Source organism: Pseudophryne corroboree, chromosome 6, assembly GCF_028390025.1.
Source record: "Pseudophryne corroboree isolate aPseCor3 chromosome 6, aPseCor3.hap2, whole genome shotgun sequence".
NCBI lineage: Eukaryota > Metazoa > Chordata > Amphibia > Anura > Myobatrachidae > Pseudophryne > Pseudophryne corroboree.
Window position 1 is genome coordinate 31775219 of NC_086449.1, and position 21887 is coordinate 31797105.

Sequence of the window (21887 nt, forward strand, 5' to 3'; positions counted from 1 at the left end):
TGAGGATAAGTTGAATACATTGCAAATTGGTTCAGCTGCATTGCTAAGGTTCTTGGCAGGTTGCTAATGTTTTTGGTTCAGTTATGTAGCAATGGTGGCCTGGGGGCATCTGGTGTATGAGTGTGAAAAGAGAACACATCGGTTCTGTGTAATAAGGAGGTAATTGGATAGCTGATGAAGGGTATTTTGAGTGTCTTTGGAATTCAATTATCTTGTATGAAAATGTGAGTTTTTAGTGAGCTCTTAAAGGTTTATTGTCACAGCTCACAGATGGTTGATGGATGCTGACCTGTACTTTTGGATTGGCTGAGACGTTGGGCCTAATTCAGACCTGATCACTCGCTAGGGTGTTTTTGCTCTGCTGCGAGCAGATAGTCGCCGCCTATAGCAGAATGTATTTTTGCTTTGCAAGTGTACGAACACATGTGCAGCCGAGCGGTACAAAAAAGTTTTGTGCAGTTCCTGAGTTGCCCAGAACTTACTCAGCCGCTGCGATCACTTCAGCCTGTTCGGGGCCGGAATTGACGGCAGACACCCTCCCTGTAAACGCTTGGACATGCCTGCATTTTTCCAACCACTCCCAGAAAACGGTCAGTTGCCTCCCACAAACGCCTTCTTCCTGTCAATCTCCTTGCGATCGGCTGTGCGAATGGATTCTTCGTAAAACCCATCGCACAGCAACGATCCGCTTTGTACCCGTGCGACGCGATTGCACATTGCGGTGCATATGCAAGCGCAGTTCTGACCTGATTGCAGCGCAGCGAAAAAAGCTAGCGTGCGAACAGGTCTGAATGACCCACCCTAGAACAGAGGCACCAGGGATCCACAAAGGAGGTTTGAGCTTCACTGTGCCCTGCTTGCAGGTCTGGCCCCAAGTTTGGGTTCCCAAGTAGGGGGACTGGTACGCACTGCAGTAGAAGTTGATAATACACTACAAGGCCTATTAACACCCATTAACGCCAGAAGAGAAGAAACACTGGTCAGAAGGGAGGCCAGCCCAGGGAGAGAGAACAGTCAGTGAGCGTCAGGTTCCGGAACACTGTGACATTGGAAGCTTGAGAAAAGTCTTGTTGTGTGTGGGAGGGCATTCTATAGAATGGGTGCAGCCTAAAAAAAAAGTCCTGTAACTGTGAATGGGAGAAATTAATACATGTGGATGAGAGAAATAGATCTTGTGCAGAGTGGAGGGCTCTAGTTGGGAGATACTTTTAGATAAGCAAAGAGATGTACAGTATGTTGGGGTAGTTTTGTTGATAAACTTATATGTAAGCAGAAATATTTTTTACTGAAATATATGAAATACAGGCAACCAATGTAGGAACTGACAGAGCAGCACAAGAATGTTTGTAAGAAAACATTTAGGGCCTAATTCTGACCGGATCGGATCGGATAGTCGCCGCCCAGACAGAGCGAAAATCTACCCTGTGCAAGTCTGCTTACGCCATGCGAACAGCTTTGCAAGCGCCGGCCAGCTTCAATTCCGTTTGCAACTCACTCACCATCTAATGATTTTTCCAGTCTGTGCAGTCTGTACGTAGCCTGGGACCTACTCCTACAGTGCAAAAGAATCAGGCTGATCGGGGCAAGAGCTGACGTCACACACCCTCCCTGAAAACGCTTGGGAACGCCTGCGTTTTTCCTGACACTCCCAGAAAACGGACGGTTACCACCCCCAAACATCCACTTCCTGTCAATCACCTTGCATTCGCCTAGTGATCAAAAGAGACGCTGATGTCTTTTGCAGTTTGGCCTCACACGTGCGCACTATGATCTGTATCCATGCGCAATCATTCAATAATCAGTCGCCTAGAGATTTTGCACAAGAGAGATCAGGTCTGAATTAGGCCCTTAATACTGTAGACTGTAGGGGTGACAGTCTGTTTAGAGGAGTAAGAAGACTATTGCAGTAATCATTGTGAGGGGAAAATTAGAACCTTTTCAAAAAAATTTGCAGTGTTGTGTTTCCGTGCAATTTTTGGATATATTTCTTATGGGCCCTACAGACTGGGTGATAATACTGAAAGATATGAACTATTTTGTTCATAAATGAACAAGATACAGTTCATATCTTTCAGTGTGGAGGCACCAGAGATGAACGATGCGCGGCCCCGCGCTCGTTTATCGCTGGTGCCCCGTCGCTTGTGCATGCAGGACAATATGGATGATCTCGTCCATATTTGCCTGCACTGCTATGGAGACGGGTGACCGGGGGGGTGAAGAAATTTCACTCCCCCATCATTGCCCCCTGCCACCGGGTCGCCCGTCGGCCGTATCTGCCGTCGGGGCAGCTTGGCGGTGGATCGCAAAGTGTTTAGGGCCCATTAGAAGTACAGTACAGTGAATAGCACAGTTAGGTTACGGATTTAGGAATCTATTTACTAAGCCTTGGATAGAGAGATAAAGTGGAGAGAGATAAAGTACCAGCTAATCAGCTCCTAACTGCCATGTTACAGACAGTGTTTGAAAAATGACAGGATCCGGTTTATCTCTCTCCACTTTATTTATCTCCAATGCTTAGCAAATAGACCTCTGTATGTTGGGAACAATGGACAGTTTTGATTCAAGAGTGACACCGAAACTGTGATCTTGAGTGTTTGGGTCTACTGTTGTGTTGTCTACAGAAATATGGACATCAGGTTGGTAACTACTATTGGCCGGTGAGAATATTATTTACTCTATTTTTGAAATAGTGTCTAATGTGCTGAGATGACACCCAAGATAACATGGGTAACACGGGCCAACTCAGGACGAGAGAGAACTTGAGAGGATAGGTAAATTTGGCCAATTGCTTCTCCCCGACCCGCGCATGCGCAGTGCGGGACCAGAGGGTGAGATGTGATACCCCCCTAGAACTGATTCTTTTGGTATTTCAACTGATAATGGAAGTAGGGAGGAGGTGTATCCACAGACACAAGCAAAACAGAACATTAAGATTAGTAGATTAAGCACCAAGATTGGGAAATGTCCTGTTGTTTAAGAAGAGAGTTGTAAATTGTGTCAAATGCTGCAGACAGTTCCAGGAGAATTAGAAGTAAGTAATGGCCTTTAGGATTAGTAGTAATCAAATCATTGATCACTTTAGTCAGTGATGTCTCTGTGGAGTTTTTGGAATGGAAGCCAAACTGAAGTGGATCCAAATATTGCGTGTGAAGCAAGAAACTGAGTGAAGTGGCTGTAGTCAAATCTCTCAAGCATCTTGGAGGGACAAGGGAGTTGAAAGGTTTGATGGAAATTTGAGAGAGAGATTAGATCAGAATTTAGTTTTTTTCAGACTAGGTGTAATCACTTCATTCTAGTAATGGAAAGGTACCAGGGGCAAAATTTACTAAAGTTTGATTTTGAGGATTCAAGCGAATTGGCATTCTGTTCAATTCAATTTCCATTCGATTTGGGTTGAATAGATTTACAACAGACCAAATCAAATGTCAAATCGATTCTAAAGGCAGATTCAACTGACATCCCAATAGAAATCGAATGTCTGAAAAACATTGATGTTTTCCAATAGACCAACATGAAATCCCCTCATTTACTAAAGTTCGATTTCAAATCGAACTCTAAATCGAGCGTCAAATCAAACCTCAAATCCAAAAATGTTTAGAATGATATTAGACATTCGATTTTGGCTTCTAAACCCATTTTAATGGTAGGAAATTGATAGTGATGACTTTTTAAGTACCCAAAAGCATGTAGGGCAGTGTGGAAGTAGCAATAATTGATGCCTAAGATTATGGTACGTTGTGCACCTACCTACACAATGCAAATCACCACCTTACTGAGATAACGTGGAGGATCAATCAGAACACAGATCAGCAGCTTAATGATTTGAATAGTGCACATATTTCATATCAAAGTTATTCCATTACTGTGCAATAGATAGCACCAGAGCACAGTATTGGGCAATTTGGGTGAAAAATACATAGAAATTTGAAATCATGAGTGAAGTAACTGGCTATCCTGATTCAACCCATGATGACTACATCCTCAGCAATTGAAAAAACTTGTGGGACAAATGTCAGAGGGATGGTTGTGTGTAAGATACCAGTATGTGCTAATAAAGCAACTAATAGTAAATGTTACTATAATGTTCTAATTTGTTCCCCTTCCACCAAAAAAGGTAGTTAGGCTATGGCTGCTGCGCTTGGCTTCTGACTCCACTGTCAAATCCACAAACTACTTCTGAGCATAAGTATAAAGAGGCACATACCTGTATAGTGGGCCAATCCATGACAGAATGCATCTTTGTTTTGGGGGGTTTTCCCGAAAGGCATATTATTATATAATTTAGCAAAAATGTTCGACATTGTGCTCTGCTGCAGTCTATAGCACAATCGCGCAAAAAAATAAACCACTCCCACCAAATTATGCAATAAACAGGGAGCAAGCAGAGGTTTTTTGACCAAAAACTATGTGAACACATAAAGTTGAAGGCAAGCAGGAAGGCAGATTAGGAGTAAGCTTATTCCCAACTATATCATCTGTATTTTTTTTTTTAAATAAAAAAAGACCAAATTTTAATTATCAGTTATGTTTTCATGTTTAAAACAGTGTAAAGAGAGAGCTTCCCCTTTAATCAGTGTTCATGTGATACATTTAGACCAATAGGAAGTAGAGATGAGCGGGTTCGGTTACCTAAGAACCGAACCCCCACAAACATCACATGCTGAGCCTGGGTCCAAGCCCGACTCGGGACTTCCCACCAGGCATGGAAACCAGAACAAGGCAAAATGTCATCATCCCGCTGTTGGATTCTTGTGAGATTTGGATTCCATATAAACAGCCGCGCGTAGCCACCATTTTCACTCTGGACTTGGAGAGTGATGGAGACAGTCCTCTGTCTCTCTGTGGGTGGTGGTGTCAGGTGGGGTTAGTGTGTGCTCTGTAGAGGTGCTGCTGCAGTCACTGTGGTGTACCTGTCCTGTTAGGGGTACTGCCCTGGCTGTCACTGGCTGTCACTGGTGTTTCATGTGCTGCAGCTGTACATGGGTGTTGCTGTCCTGGATGTCACTGTGTTGTACAGGGTGCAGGGGCACTGTCCTATTGTATGCTGTAAAATATAGGGGTGCTGCTGGCACTGTATTTTGTAAAAATTCAGGGGTGCAGTTGTTAAAAATTAAAAGCACACTGCTGTATGCAGTAAAATATAGGGGTATTGCTGTTCAAATAACATTACACTGGCTATGTATGCTATAAAAATTCAGGGATGCAGTTGTTAAAACTTAAAAGCACACTTCTCCTGTATGCTGTAAAATATTGGGGTGCTGCTGGCCCTGTATGTTGCAACAATTCAGAGGTGCAGTTAAAAAGTAAACGCACGCTGCTGTATGCTGTCAAATATAGGGGTGTTGCTGTTCAAATAACATTACACTGGCCCTGTATGCTATAAATATTCAGGGATGCAGTTGTTAAAAATTAAAAGCACACTGCTCCTGTATGCTTTAAAATATAGGGGTGTTGTTGGCCCTGTATGTTGTAAAAATTCAGAGGTGCGGTTGTTAAAAATTGAAAGCACACTGCTCCTGTATGCTGTAAAATATTGGGGTGCTGCTGGCCCTGTATTTTGTAAAAATTCAGAGGTGTAGTTGTTAAAAGTTAAAAGCACACTGCTGTATGCTGTAAAACATGGGTGGTGAACCTTTGGCCTTCCAGTTGTTATTAAACTACATCTACCAGCATGCCCTGCTACAGTTTTGCTATTTGACTATGCAAAAACTGTTGCAGGGCATGCTGGGATGTGTAGTTCAACAACAGCTGGAGGGCTGCAGGTTCCCCACCCCTGCTGAAAAATATAGGGTTGATGCTGTTCAAATAACATTACACTGGCCCTGTATGTTGTAAAAATTCAGAGGTGCAGTTGTCAAAAATGAAAAGCACACTGCTCCTGTATGCTGTAAAATATTGGGGTGCTGCTGGCACTGTATATTGTAAAAGTTCAGAGGTGCAGTTGTTAAAAATTAAAAGAACACTGCCATAAGCTGTAAAATATAGGGGTGTTGCTGTTCAAATAACATTACACAGGCCATGAATGTTGTAAAAATTTAGAGGTGCAGTTGTTAAAAATGTAAAGCACACTGCTCCTGTATGCTGTAAAATATTGGGGTACGGCTGGCCCTGTATGCTGTAAAAATTCAGAGGTGCAGTTGTTAAAAGTTAAAAGCACACTGCTATATGCTGTAAAATATAGGGGTGTTGCTGTTTAAATAACATTACACTGTCCCTGTGTGTTGTAAAAATATTGGGGTGCTGCTGGCCCTGTATGTTGTAAAAATTCTGAGGTGCAGTTGTTACAAATTAAAAGCACACTGCTACTGTATGCTGTAAAATATTGGGGTGCTGCTGACCTTGTATGTTGTAAAAATTCAGAGGTTCAGTTGTTAAAAATTAAAAGCACACTGTTGTATGCTGTAAAATATAGGGGTGCTGCTATTCAAATAACATTACACTGGCCCTGTATGCTGAAAGTATACAGGGGTGCTGTGAAAATAAAGAGCCACTGTTCTGTGTTCTGTAGTAATAATAAAGGGGTGCTGTCCTGTGAAATGGAGAACAACAATTTGGCGGAAAAAATAGTGAAAGATCAGGAACCAGTTCCTAGTACTAGTGCTGAAGCTGCTGCTGCCACTAGTCATGACACTGACAATGCAATTCCATCAACGTCATCTGCTAAGGCCAATGCCCAATGTCATAGAGGGCATGTAAAATCCAAGAAGCAAAAAATAATAATCAGGGGAAAAAAAGAAATTATCTGACGAGAAACGTAAAATTGGCAATATGTCATTCATGACACGAAGTGGCAAGGAAAGGATAAGGCCTTGGCCTATGTACATGACTGATGGCTCAGCTTCTCATGAGGATGGAAGCCTTCCTCCCTCTCAAAAAAATAAAAAAAATAAGCTTGTTAATGTACAGGAAAATACAACTGTGCATTCAGAGATATCACAAACCCCCAAGGAGAGTCCAAGTGTGTCCGTGGTGTGCAATGTCTAGGCCTGACCTTCCCAAGACTGTATGAAAAGTGAAGGCTCCCACCACCATTTACACACCCCCTGCAAGTGCTGGGAAGAGCACCACCAGGCCAGTTGCTGATATTGAAATTGAGGATGTCACTGTAGCCGTACACCAGGATAAGGAGGAGGTGTATCTGGCACTGAGGAGGAAGTTGACAATGAGGATTGTGAAGGTGACGTGATTTATTTGAATAAGGCACCAGTGTAGACAGTTTATGTCTATGGGATGAGAAAGCCCATTGTCATGCCTGGGCAAAATACCAAAAAAGCAACCTCTTCAGTGTGGAATTATTTCTCCACAAGTCCGGACAACAGGTGTCAAGCCTTGTGTTGCCTTTGTCAATCCGTAATAAGTAGGGGTAAGGATGGTAACCACCTGGGAACATCGTCCCTTATACGTCACCTGCAGCGCATTCATCAGAAGTCATTGTCAAATTCAGAAACTTTGGGTAAGAGCATAAGCAGTCCACTGACACCTAAATCCCTTTTTCCTTTTGTACCCAAGCTCCTGCAAGCCACACCACCAACTCCCTCAACATCAATTTCCTCCTCAGTCAGGTACATCAGTAGTCCTGCATGCCATGTCACTGGCATGACTGACGAATCCTCTCCTAACCAGGATTCCTCCGTAGGATCCTTGAGTGGTACGCCTGCTGTTACTGCCGCTGCTGTTGTTGCTGCTGGGAGTCGATAGTCATCCCAGAGGGAAGTCGGAAGACCACTTGTACTACTTCAACTAAGCAATTGACTGTCCAACAGTCCTTTGCGAGGAAGATTAAATATGACAGCAGTCACCCTACTGCAAAGCGGATAACTGAGGCCATAACAACTATGCTGGTGTTAGACGTGCGTCCGGTATCCATCATTAGTGCAGTGGGATTTAGACAGTTGATGGACGCATTGTGTCCCCGGTACCAAATCCCATCTAGATTCCACTTCACTAGGAAAGCGATTCCCAGACTGTACAGGGATATTAAGAAAAGTCTCCTCAGTGTCCTGAAAAATGCGGTTGTACCAAGTGTCCATTTAACCACAGATATGTGGACAAGTGGAGCAGGGCAAACTAAGGACTACGTGACTGTGACAGCCCACTGGGTAGATGTATTGCCTCACGCAGCAACAAATGCAGCGGCACCAGCAGCAGCATCCCACAAATGCAAACTCATTTCTAGGCAGGCTACGCTGTCTATCACCGGTTTCCGTAAGAGGTTGTCAGCAGACATCATCGCACAATGGTTTACCCCACTTAGGCTCTCCTGGGAAATTTGATATCAGACAACGCCACTAATATTGTGCGTGCATTACATGTGGGCAAATTCCAGCACGTCCCATGTTTTGCACATACAATTAATTTGGTAATGAAGAATTTTTTTTTTAAATGAGAGGGGCATGCAGGAGATGCTGTCGGTGTCCCGAAAAATTGCGGGCCACTTTCGACATTCAGCCACTGCGTGCTGAAGACTGGAGTGCCAGCAAACACTTCTGAACCTGCCCCGCCATCACCTGAAGCAAGAGGTAGTAACGAGGTGGAATTCAACACTCTATATGCTTCAGAGGATGGAGGAGCAGCAAAAGGCCATTCAAGCCTATACATCTGCCTACGATATAGGCAAATGAGGGGGAATGCACCTGACTCAAGCACAGTGGAGAATGATTTCTGTGTTGTGCAAGGTTCTCCAACCCTTCGAACTTGCCACATGTGAAGTCAGTTCAAACACTGCCAGCTTGAGTCAGGTCAATCCCCTCATCAGGCTTTTGCAGAAGCAGCTGGAGAAATTGAAGGAGGAGCTAAGACGGAGCGATTCTGCTAAGTATGTGGGACTTGTGGATGGAGCCCTTCATTCGCTTTGCCAGGATTCAAGGGTGGTCAATCTGTTGAAATCAGAGCACTACATTTTAGCCACTGTGCGCGATCCCAGATTTAAAGCCTACATTGTATCTCTCTTTCCAGCAGACAAAAGTCTGCAGAGGTGCAAAGACCTGCTGGTGAGAAAATTGTCAACTCAAGCGGAGCGTGACCCGTTAACAGCTCCTGCTTCATTTTCTCACGCAACTGGGGCTGTGAGGAAAAGGATAAATTTCCTAGCCCACCCACTGATGGTGATGCAGGAAAGTCAGTAGCAAGTGCAGACATCTGGTCTGGTCTGAAGGACCTGCCAACGATTACTGACATGTCTACTGTCACTGCATATGAAATGCTGTCACCATTGAAAGAATGGTGGATAATTATATCAGTGACAGCATCCAAGTAGGCATGTCAGATAGTCCGTATGTATACTGGTAGGATAAAGAGGCAATTGCACAAACTGGCTTTATTTTACCTAAGTTGACCCCCTCCAATGTGTACTCCGAAAGAGTGTTTAGTGCAGCCGGTCACCTTGTCAGCGATCGGCATTGGAGGTTACTTCCACAAAATGTAGAGAAGATGATGTTCATCAAAATGAATTATAAATTCCTCAAGGAAGACCTTTACCAGCAATTGCCTCCAGAAAGTACACAGGGTCCTGTGATGGTGGATTCCAGTGGGGACGAATTTATACTCTGTGAGGATGAGGATGTACACACTGAAAGGGGTGAGGATTCAGAGGATGAGGACGACATATTGCCTCTGTAGAGCCAGTTTGTACAAGGAGAGATGAATTGCTTCTTTTTTGGTGGGGGTATTAATTGCTTCTTTTCTTGTGGGTGCCCAAACAAACCAATCATTTCAGCCACAGTTATTTGGCAGACCCTGTCACTGAAATGACTGGTTTGTTAAAGTGTGCATGTACTGTTTATACAACTTAAGGGTGGGTGGGAGGTCCCAAGGACAATTCCATCTTGCACCTCTTTTTTTTCTTTGCATGATGTGCTCTTTGGGGCCTATTTTTTTAAACTGCCATCCTGTCTGCCACGGCGGTGCCACTCCTAGATGATCCAGGTGTTTGTCCCACACACTTGATTCACTTTGCTTAGTCACCCAGCAACCTCGGTGCACCTCTTTGTTTTCTTTGCATTATGTGATCTTTAGGGCCTATTTTTTAAAAATGCCATCCTGTCTGCCACTACAGTGCCACTACTAGATGGGCCAGGTGTTTATATCGCCCACTTGTGTCGCTTAGCTTAGTTATTCAGCGACCTTGGTGCAACCTTTTGGCCTAAAAACAATATTGTGATGTGTGAAGTGTTCAGAATAGACTGGAAATGAGTGGAGATGAATGTTATTGAGGTTAGTAATACCGTAGGATCAAAATTACCCCCAAATTCTGTGATTTTATCTGTTTTTATGTTGTTTTCCCCCCAAAAATCATCCAGATCCAAAACCAAAAGCAAAACCCGAAAGGGTGGTTTTGGCAAAACCAATCCAGATCCAAAACACGAGCAGGGATCCAGATCCAAAACCGAAACACAAAACATGAAAAGTGCCCACATCTCTAATAGGAAGCAATGCAGAAGTTCTATTCGATTTTACATTTGATTTTGCTAGGGATTTCAATGGGGATTTGAGGTTTGATTTAGGAAGGAATTTCATAAATTCAACTCAAAATCCCTTCCAAACAGGAATCCACATCGAATTTGTTTTTAAAATTGAATGCAAAATCAATTTTTTGTAAATAAGGAAACATTTTTAAAAATTACAAACTCAAAAGGAATCGATTTCAATTGATTTTGAAGCTTCATAAAGTGCTTCCAAAAATCAAATTTGAGTAAATATACCTCCAGGAGAGAGAGAGAGAAAGAGAGATTACAAGTTTTAGTTAAAGTTTGGATGAGCACATTAGACAGGGTAAAGGATTGAGTATGAGGATACCATTTTTTGTTTGATCTTATCAATTTTTTACTTGAAAAAAGGAAGAAGGAACTTGTGCATTGATAGTAGCTTGTGGGTTGGGGATTTATTATTTGTATTAAAAAAAGATGTTTAGGATTAGAAGCCAGAGATGAGAGATTGGAAGTATGTTTGTGTGGCAATGTCCAGAACCTTTTAATGGGAGTGTGGAAAGCCATATATGAGAGGAAGACATTGGCTTCTAAAACAGAAAAGATGCATGCGCAGCGCCCATCATACGCATTTACCCGCATTATCTGCGGGGGGGGCACAGAAAATGCGATCGCCTCTGCCTGTCAATCAGGCAGAGGCGGTCGCAGGGTGGGGGGGGGGGCGGCAACACTCCATTTCCAGGTCGGAGACGGAGCGTTGCGGGGGCATAGTCCGGCAAATGGGGGCAGTGTGGCGCGAATGGGGATATGGCGGGGGCATGATTGTGGCAGTTATGTGACATCACACTCAGCCGCCATGATCAGAAACATGGTGGCGGACCTCCTGTGGGCAGGAGGTATCCTTAATTTCTGCTAAAAAGCAGAAATTGTGATGCGATCGCAATTTCTGCTTGTTGAAGGGGGAGGCGGTAGTCAGCATGCTGGCCGGCCTTGCCCTGCGACGGGTGGCCCCCTGCATTCTAACAAAAATTATGCCCTTGGTCCAAATTAACCAACTAGATTTTGGGCCTAATTCTGTAAGGATCATCATTTGAAATATACTGTATCTCTTGGACTCTGAGTACAGTATGTGACTCTTAAAAAACACATTTCTAGTGAATAATCCTCCATCATATTGTCTATAAGGTTTTATTGGTTCCAATGTCACCCCAACCTCTGGAAGTTTTTGACTTACCTGTCTGGTTAGATATTTCTCCTTGTAGACACTGCACACAATCATAGCAGCAGACGGGGTATCCAGATCAAGCAGTCTTTCTGTATCCTGAAGGACAAGTCTTGCCGCAGACCGAGCGAGGGACCTAGAGATAATATATTATGCTATTATATATATATGTATATAATTGCTCTTTAAAAAAAATTATAACCTGTACAGAGGAGCCGGAGTTTCCTCTTGAGCCTCACCTGCTGATCCCCCATAGGCCACCGCAGCAGACTTGAGTTGATGGTCAGAGCTTCACCAGGAAGAGCTGCTGTATTATAATTTCCAACATTAATTATCTTTATAGTCCCTTCTGGACTCGGTTGCCAGTTCAAGATATTATAGACAGCAGGTGGGTCCCCATTCTTATCAAAGTAAATGGGTATTCCATTGCTTAGTGTAAGCTTGACTTTCCTGATATAGTGCGTTAGCTGTGCAGAAGGGGAGAAGCAGAAGATCAGATGTTGTATGTAGAAGACTGTCACAATAAATGTACCTAATTTTACAGTAATTATGGCTCTTGTTCCACAACTAACAAAAAAAAACTGAGTACATCAGAATTAGAAATCGACACGGAGCTCACAATCATTTTTGGTATTTTAAGGTTGTGGGGGAAAAAATCTAAAATCTGTTTCAAATTTTCTTTGTTCCTAGTGAATAAGATCCTGGGATAATATTTCAAAGACAATTCTGTATAGTGGGGTAAGTTCGGTTGTTACTAAACTGAAAATGCCACATTTTATACAAATACTGTATGCACCTGCCGAACATAAATAGTACATAAGGACATATGCAGGTGTAAAATAAGGATGCGGTCATGTGACCGCTGCTCAGGTCACCATGCCGACACTGGAATCCCAAGCGATCAAATGCCTGACAGACTGCATGCCGACTAACAGGGACTATTCCCACACGTGGGTGTCCATGACACCCATAGAGTAGAAATAGAAATAGAACCTGTTGCGAGCGCAGCGATCCGCCGAGCCCACTGCGTGGCGAGCACAGAGATCTTGCAAGGAGCTCTTTTGCAATCGCCCCCCCCCCGACCAGCATTTTGCGGTCGGGATCCCGGGGTTGTTATTAGAGATGAGCGGGTTCGGTTCCTCGGAATCCGAACCCCCCCGAACTTCAGCCTTTTTACACGGGTCCGAGGCAGACTCGGATCCTCCCGCCTTGCTCGGCTAACCCGAGCGCGCCCGAACGTCATCATCCCGCTGTCGGATTCTCGCGAGGCTCGTATTCTATCGCGAGACTCGGATTCTATATAAGGAGCCGCGCGTCGCCGCCATTTTCACACGTGCATTGAGATTGATAGGGAGAGGACGTGGCTGGCGTCCTCTCCGTTTATAGTTACTGTTAGTAGTTAGTTGATCTGATTGCTGCTTAGCTTATTGTGGGGAGGATTGGGGAGAGCTGTTAGGAGGAGTACAGTCAGTGCAGAGTTTTGCTAGTTTTTTTTAATCCGTTCTCTGCCTGAAAAAAACGCTCCATACCATATCTGTGCTCAGCCTCAGTGTGCTGCATGATATATCTATGTATATCTGACTGTGCTGAGTGCTCACTGCTCACACAGCTGAATTGTGGGGGAGACTGGGGTGCAGTTATAGCAGGAGTACAGTGCACACTTTTGCTGCCAGTGTGACTGACCAGTGACCACCAGTATATTGTCTGCCTGAAAAAGTTAAACACTCCTGTGGTGTTTTTTTTTTTTTATTCCATAAACGCATTCTGCTGACAGTGTCCAGCAGGTCCGTCATTATATTATATATACCTGCAGTAGTGATATATATATATTTTTTATATCATTATCATCTCTATACTAGCAGACGCAGTACGGTAGTCCACGGCTGTAGCTACCTCTGTGTCGTCAGTGCTCGTCCATAATTGTATACCTACCTCTGGTGGGGGTTTTTTTTCTATCTTCTTCATACTAGTAGTTTAGGAGTCTGCTGACAGTGTCCAGCAGGTCCGTCATTATATTATATATATACCTGCAGTAGTGATATATATATATTTTTTATATCATTATCATCTCTATACTAGCAGACGCAGTACGGTAGTCCACGGCTGTAGCTACCTCTGTGTCGTCAGTGCTCGTCCATAATTGTATACCTACCTGTGGTGGGGTTTTTTTTTCTATCTTCTTCATACTAGTAGTTTAGGAGTCTGCTGACAGTGTCCAGCAGGTCCGTCATTATATTATATATACCTGCAGTAGTGATATATATATATTTTTTATATCATTATCATCTCTATACTAGCAGACGCAGTACGGTAGTCCACGGCTGTAGCTACCTCTGTGTCGTCAGTGCTCGTCCATAATTGTATACCTACCTGTGGTGGGGGTTTTTTTTCTATCTTCTTCATACTAGTAGTTTAGGAGTCTGCTGACAGTGTCCAGCAGGTCCGTCATTATATTATATATACCTGCAGTAGTGATATATATATATATTTTTTATATAATTATCATCTCTATACTAGCAGACGCAGTACGGTAGTCCACGGCTGTAGCTACCTCTGTGTCGTCAGTGCTCGTCCATAATTGTATACCTACCTGTGGTGGGGTTTTTTTTCTATCTTCTTCATAATAGTAGTTTAGGAGTATGCTGACAGTGTCCAGCAGGTCCGTCATTATATAATATATACCTGCAGTAGTGATATATATATATTTTTTATATCATTATCATCTCTATACTAGCAGACGCAGTACGGTAGTCCACGGCTGTAGCTACCTCTGTGTCGTCAGTGCTCGTCCATAATTGTATACCTACCTGTGGTGGGGTTTTTTTTTCTATCTTCTTCATACTAGTAGTTTAGGAGTCTGCTGACAGTGTCCAGCAGGTCCGTCATTATATTATATATACCCGCAGTAGTGATATATATATATTTTTTATATCATTATCATCTCTATACTAGCAGACGCAGTACGGTAGTCCACGGCTGTAGCTACCTCTGTGTCGTCAGTGCTCGTCCATAATTGTATACCTACCTGTGGTGGGGTTTTTTTTTCTATCTTCTTCATACTAGTAGTTTAGGAGTCTGCTGACAGTGTCCAGCAGGTCCGTCATTATATTATATATACCTGCAGTAGTGATATATATATATTTTTTATATCATTATCATCTCTATACTAGCAGATGCAGTACGGTAGTCCACGGCTGTAGCTACCTCTGTGTCGTCAGTGCTCGTCCATAATTGTATACCTACCTCTGGTGGGGTTTTTTTTTCTATCTTCTTCATACTAGTAGTTTAGGAGTCTGCTGACAGTGTCCAGCAGGTCCGTCATTATATTATATATACCTGCATTAGTGATATATATATATTTTTTATATCATTATCATCTCTATACTAGCAGACGCAGTACGGTAGTCCACGGCTGTAGCTACCTCTGTGTCGTCAGTGCTCGTCCATAATTGTATACCTACCTGTGGTGGGGTTTTTTTTTCTATCTTCTTCATACTAGTAGTTTAGGAGTCTGCTGACAGTGTCCAGCAGGTCCGTCATTATATTATATATACCTGCAGTAGTGATATATATATATATTTTTTATATCATTATCATCTCTATACTAGCAGACGCAGTACGGTAGTCCACGGCTGTAGCTACCTCTGTGTCGTCAGTGCTCGTCCATAATTGTATACCTACCTGTGGTGGGGTTTTTTTTTCTATCTTCTTCATACTAGTAGTTTAGGAGTCTGCTGACAGTGTCCAGCAGGTCCGTCATTATATTATATATACCTGCAGTAGTGATATATATATATTTTTTATATCATTATCATCTCTATACTAGCAGACGCAGTACGGTAGTCCACGGCTGTAGCTACCTCTGTGTCGTCAGTGCTCGTCCATAATTGTATACCTACCTGTGGTGGGGTTTTTTTTCTATCTTCTTCATACTAGTAGTTTAGGAGTCTGCTGACAGTGTCCAGCAGGTCCGTCATTATATTATATATACCTGCAGTAGTGATATATATATATATATTTTTTTTTTATATCATTATCATCTCTATACTAGCAGACGCAGTACGGTAGTCCACGGCTGTAGCTACCTCTGTGTCGTCAGTGCTCGTCCATAATTGTATACCTACCTGTGGTGGGGTTTTTTTTCTATCTTCTTCATACTAGTAGTTTAGGAGTCTGCTGACAGTGTCCAGCAGGTCCGTCATTATATTATATATACCTGCAGTAGTGATATATATATATTTTTTATATCATTATCATCTCTATACTAGCAGACGCAGTACGGTAGTCCACGGCTGTAGCTACCTCTGTGTCGTCAGTGCTCGTCCATAATTGTATACCTACCTGTGGTGGGGTTTTTTTTCCTATCTTCTTCATACTAGTAGTTTAGGAGTCTGTTGACAGTGTCCAGCAGGTCCGTCATTATATTATATATACCTGCAGTAGTGATATATATATATTTTTTATATCATTATCATCTCTATACTAGCAGACGCAGTACGGTAGTCCACGGCTGTAGCTACCTCTGTGTCGTCAGTGCTCGTCCATAATTGTATACCTACCTGTGGTGGGGTTTTTTTTTCTATCTTCTTCATACTAGTAGTTTAGGAGTCTGCTGACAGTGTCCAGCAGGTCCGTCATTATATTATATATACCTGCAGTAGTGATATATATATATTTTTTATATCATTATCATCTCTATACTAGCAGACGCAGTACGGTAGTCCACGGCTGTAGCTACCTCTGTGTCGTCAGTCACTCGTCATCCATAAGTATACTAGTATCCATCCATCTCCATTGTTTACCTGAGGTACCTTTTAGTTGTGCCTATTAAAATATGGAGAACAAAAATGTTGAGGTTCCAAAAATAGGGAAAGATCAAGATCCACTTCCACCTCGTGCTGAAGCTGCTGCCACTAGTCATGGCCGAGACGATGAAATTCCATCAACGTCGTCTGCCAAGGCCGATGCCCAATGTCATAGTACAGAGCATGTAAAATCCAAAACACAAAATATCAGTAAAAAAAGGACTCAAAAATCTAAAATAAAATCGGCGGAGGAGAAGCGTAAACTTGCCAATATGCCATTTACCACACGGAGTGGCAAGGAACGGCTGAGGCCCTGGCCTATGTTCATAGCTAGTGGTTCAGCTTCACATGAGGATGGAAGCACTCAGCCTCTCGCTAGAAAAATGAAAAGACTTAAGCTGGCAAAAGCACAGCAAAGAACTGTGCGTTCTTCGAAATCACAAATCCACAAGGAGAGTCCAATTGTGTCGGTTGCGATGCCTGACCTTCACAACACTGGACGTGAAGAGCATGCGCCTTCCACCATTTGCACGCCCCCTGCAAGTGCTGGAAGGAGCACCCGCAGTCCAGTTCCTGATAGTCAGATTGAAGATGTCAGTGTTGAAGTACATCAGGATGCGGAGGATATGGGTGTTGCTGGCGCTGGAGAGGAAATTGACAAGGAGGATTCTGATGGTGAGGTGGTTTGTTTAAGTCAGGCACCCGGGGAGACACCTGTTGTCCGTGGGAGGAATATGGCCATTGACATGCCTGGTGAAAATACCAAAAAAATCAGCTCTTCGGTGTGGAAGTATTTCAACAGAAATGCGGACAACATTTGTCAAGCCGTGTGTTGCCTTTGTCAAGCTGTAATAAGTAGGGGTAAGGACATTAACCACCTCGGAACATCCTCCCTTATACGTCACCTGCAGCGCATTCATCATAAGTCAGTGACAAGTTCAAAAACTTTGGGCGACAGCGGAAGCAGTCCACTGACCAGTAAATCCCTTCCTCTTGTAACCAAGCTCACGCCAACCACCCCACCAACTCCCTCAGTGTCAATTTCCTCCTTCCCCAGGAATGCCAATAGTCCTGCAGGCCATGTCACTGGCAATTCTGACGAGTCCTCTCCTGCCTGGGATTCCTCCGATGCATCCTTGCGTGTAACGCCTACTGCTGCTGGCGCTGCTGTTGTTGCTGCTGGGAGTCGATGGTCATCCCAGAGGGGAAGTCGTAAGACGACTTTTACTACTTCCACCAAGCAATTGACTGTCCAACAGTCCTTTGCGAGGAAGATGAAATATCACAGCAGTCATCCTGCTGCAAAGCGGATAACTGAGGCCTTGGCATCCTGGGCGGTGAGAAACGTGGTTCCGGTATCCATCATTACTGCAGAGCCAACTATAGACTTGATTGAGGTACTGTGTCCCCGGTACCAAATACCATCTAGGTTCCATTTCTCTAGGCAGGCGATACCGAAAATGTACACAGACCTCAGAAAAAGACTCACCAGTGTCCTAAAAAATGCAGTTGTACCCAATGTCCACTTAACCACGGACATGTGGACAAGTGGAGCAGGGCAGACTCAGGACTATATGACTGTGACAGCCCACTGGGTAGATGTATTGACTCCCGCCGCAAGAACAGCAGTGGCGGCACCAGTAGCAGCATCTCGCAAACGCCAACTCTTTCCTAGGCAGGCTACGCTTTGTATCACCGCTTTCCAGAATACGCACACAGCTAAAAACCTCTTACGGCAACTGAGGAAGATCATCGCAGAATGGCTTACCCCAATTGGACTCTCCTGTGGATTTGTGGCATCGGACAACGTCAGCAATATTGTGTGTGCATTAAATATGGGCAAATTCCAGCACGTCCCATGTTTTGCACATACCTTGAATTTGGTGGTGCAGAATTATTTAAAAAACGAGAGGGGCGTGCAAGAGATGCTGTCGGTGGCCAGAAGAATTGCGTGACACTTTCGGCGTACAGGCACCACGTACAGAAGACTGGAGCAACACCAAAAACGCCTGAACCTGCCCTGCCATCATCTGAAGCAAGAAGTGGTAACGAGGTGGAATTCAACCCTCTATATGCTTCAGAGGTTGGAGGAGCAGCAAAAGGCCATTCAAGCCTATACAACTGAGCACGATATAGGAGGTGGAATGCACCTGTCTCAAGCGCAGTGGAGAATGATTTCAACGTTGTGCAAGGTTCTGCAACCTTTTGAACTTGCCACACGTGAAGTCAGTTCAGACACTGCCAGCCTGAGTCAGGTCATTCCCCTCATCAGGCTTTTGCAGAAGAAGCTGGAGACATTGAAGGAGGAGCTAACACAGAGCGATTCCGCTAGGCATGTGGGACTTGTGGATGGAGCCCTTAATTCGCTTAACAAGGATTCACGGGTGGTCAATCTGTTGAAATCAGAGCACTACATTTTGGCCACCGTGCTCGATCCTAGATTTAAAACCTACCTTGGATCTCTCTTTCCGGCAGACGCAAGTCTGCAGGGGTTCAAAGAACTGCTGGTGAGAAAATTGTCAAGTCAAGCGGAACGCGACCTGTCAACATCTCCTCCTTCACATTCTCCTGCAACTGGGGGTGCGAGGAAAAGGCTCAGAATTCCGAGCCCACCTGCTGGCGGTGATGCAGGGCAGTCTGGAGCGACTGCTGATGCTGACATCTGGTCCGGACTGAAGGACCTGCCAACGATTACGGACATGTCGTCTACTGTCACTGCATATGATTCTCTCCCCATTGAAAGAATGGTGGAGGATTATATGAGTGACCGCATCCAAGTAGGCACGTCAGACAGTCCGTACGTATACTGGCAGGAAAAAGAGGCAATTTGGAGGCCCTTGCACAAACTGGCTTTATTCTACCTAAGTTGCCCTCCCACAAGTGTGTACTCCGAAAGAGTGTTTAGTGCCGCCGCTCACCTTGTCAGCAATCGGCATACGAGGTTACTTCCAGAAAATGTGGAGAAGATGATGTTCATTAAAATGAATTATAATCAATTCCTCCATGGAGACATTCACCAGCAGCAATTGCCTCCACAAAGTACACAGGGAGCTGTGATGGTGGATTCCAGTGGGGACGAATTGATAATCTGTGAGGAGGGGGATGTACACGGTGATGAATAGGAGGATGATGATGAGGTGGACATCTTGCCTCTGTAGAGCCAGTTTGTGCAAGGAGAGATTAATTGCTTCTTTTTTGGTGGGGGTCCAAACCAACCCGTCATTTCAGTCACAGTCGTGTGGCAGACCCTGTCACTGAAATGATGGGTTGGTTAAAGTGTGCATGTCCTGTTTATACAACATAAGGGTGGGTGGGTGGGCCCAAGGACAATTCCATCTTGCACCTCTTTTTTCTTTCATTTTTCTTTGCGTCATGTGCTGTTTGGGGAGTGTTTTTTGGAAGGGCCATCCTGCGTGACACTGCAGTGCCACTCCTAGATGGGCCAGGTGTTTGTGTCGGCCACTTGGGTCGCTGAGCTTAGTCACACAGCTACCTGTCAAAGTCAGAAAAATATCACGCTGCACGTTGCCATATATGCACCTCATGCGCGTGCCTGCTGCACGTGCACATTCTCTCCCGTGCGTGCGGATACACGCAGCCGCGTGATGGCGCCTCGGCCATGCGCTCGAGCGCGTGGTATGTGCATTTACGGTAGACTTTGTGTGCGTCTAGCGAGCGACTCAATCGTTTAATAATAGAACCAAATAGCTTGTTTTATAGATAATGTTCCCCTTAATGATAACTGTAAGTTTGGTTAATGTGACTTGTTCACGGACTTGGGAATCCCTCTTTACGTGGTACAAAGGGTCTGATTAAGGTTGAACAGCTGTGTCTGGTACCTAACTGAAGAGTATTTTAATAGCAATAATCCGGTGTTGGTTAGGTAAAGATTAATCGCTCCTGCGTGTAGTTATGACCATTAGTAGTTTCTGGACATATTTTATATTTGCAGTTCATTATCCATGCGGCGGGAATCCGGAGATTCCCACCCACCTGAGCTGTTTGTAATAGTCACAGCCCACCTGTTCAAACTAACCTATGACCTTTTGATATGATGCGAGGAGACATTCCTGTGTCCAATGAACAATGAGATTGTAGGTCCCTTTGTAGTATACTGTACTCAGTGTATATAAGGTCAGCCAGCCTGAACAGCTCTCCCACTCTCTCCACAAACAGTTTTCATATTGACAAACTCGGGGCTGGTACCAGGCTGTGCTGCGATTGTTCCCAGTGTGTGTGTAAGTAATTATCTGTGATTATATTGCTCTTTGTTTGTATTGGCCACATTCTCTCTCTCTCTCTGTTTAGTTTAAAACTGTAACGTTATTGTATATTTCTGTTTAGATATTCTGTTAGAATTATATGTTAGTATGTAGTGTATGACTTGTAAACTGTTTTACCCCTTTTCAATTTAACTAGAAGCTTGTTAGTAAAGGTGTTGGATCCTTAGCACGGTATTGTGTGTTCATTACATTGCAGAGAGTAATAGGAGCATCTCGATCGCTCAAACAGCTTTATTGTTAACAAGGTTAAGCAGCGTTATATCGCTACAGTGTTTCAGTACAAGGTTTACAGTATAAGAATATACTTTCTGTGTGCCATCTTGTGAGCGTCTGCGCCGCTCGTGATCTCCTCGTGGTCTCGAGCGTCCGCTACGCTGATAGCGCAGCATTACGGTTGTCACTCGCCTATAGCGTGCTCGACTCCACGCATTAAGCTGTGAGCGAGCGTGCCGCATGTGCGTCTCGATCACGGCCTAGCGTATGCTACGCTACATACGTACCCTTACGGTACCCCATACGCCAATTGCGTACTGTGTCTCTTACCCATTATTGTAAAGTTATAAGGTAATCTAAATCAGCATTATCAATTGGCGGCTCGTCCGTCCTCCACATATCCGCACTAGTGAAAACAAACGTTATCCATCAGCAAGGGCGGGAAGGCAGTATCCCTTCGTATCGGGATACAGTAGTGCTGACTAGATAAGCGTCTGCTTCGCTAGATTGAAGGAGTGCTGGTGGGATCCGGAATCGGAGGTAAGAACAATGCGCTATTGTTTTTTAAAACTGTTTATTTTTGTTTTGCGTACGCACGCACGCACACACACAACTGTATCTCTTTTTCATTTGTGTATTTTCACATATCACCTTCCTGTTTGCCATTTCACAATTGATAACGTGCTGAGAAAGATTTGTTGCTATTGGTAGTTAAAAGTTAAAATTAATACTTAAAGGAGTAATTATAAAAACACGCACACAGCCTGGCCTAGTTAAAGGTTGATACAGTGGAATCTGTGTGGTGTTCGGTAAATGATTATAGCTTAATATCATTTACATTGATAATTGTGTTAGCTGTGTTACTGTGGACGTGTCTGGCCTGCGTACACGTGTCTCTAACAAAGGGGCAGAACGAGTGTACGCGACGCAAGGGTCGACG

General features: G+C 44.0%; 1 pseudogene; it reads right to left on the reverse strand.

Moving 5' to 3' along the window:
- Positions 1-21887, reverse strand: part of LOC134934187 (vomeronasal type-2 receptor 1-like) — an 86390-nt pseudogene that overhangs the window by 10281 nt on the left and 54222 nt on the right.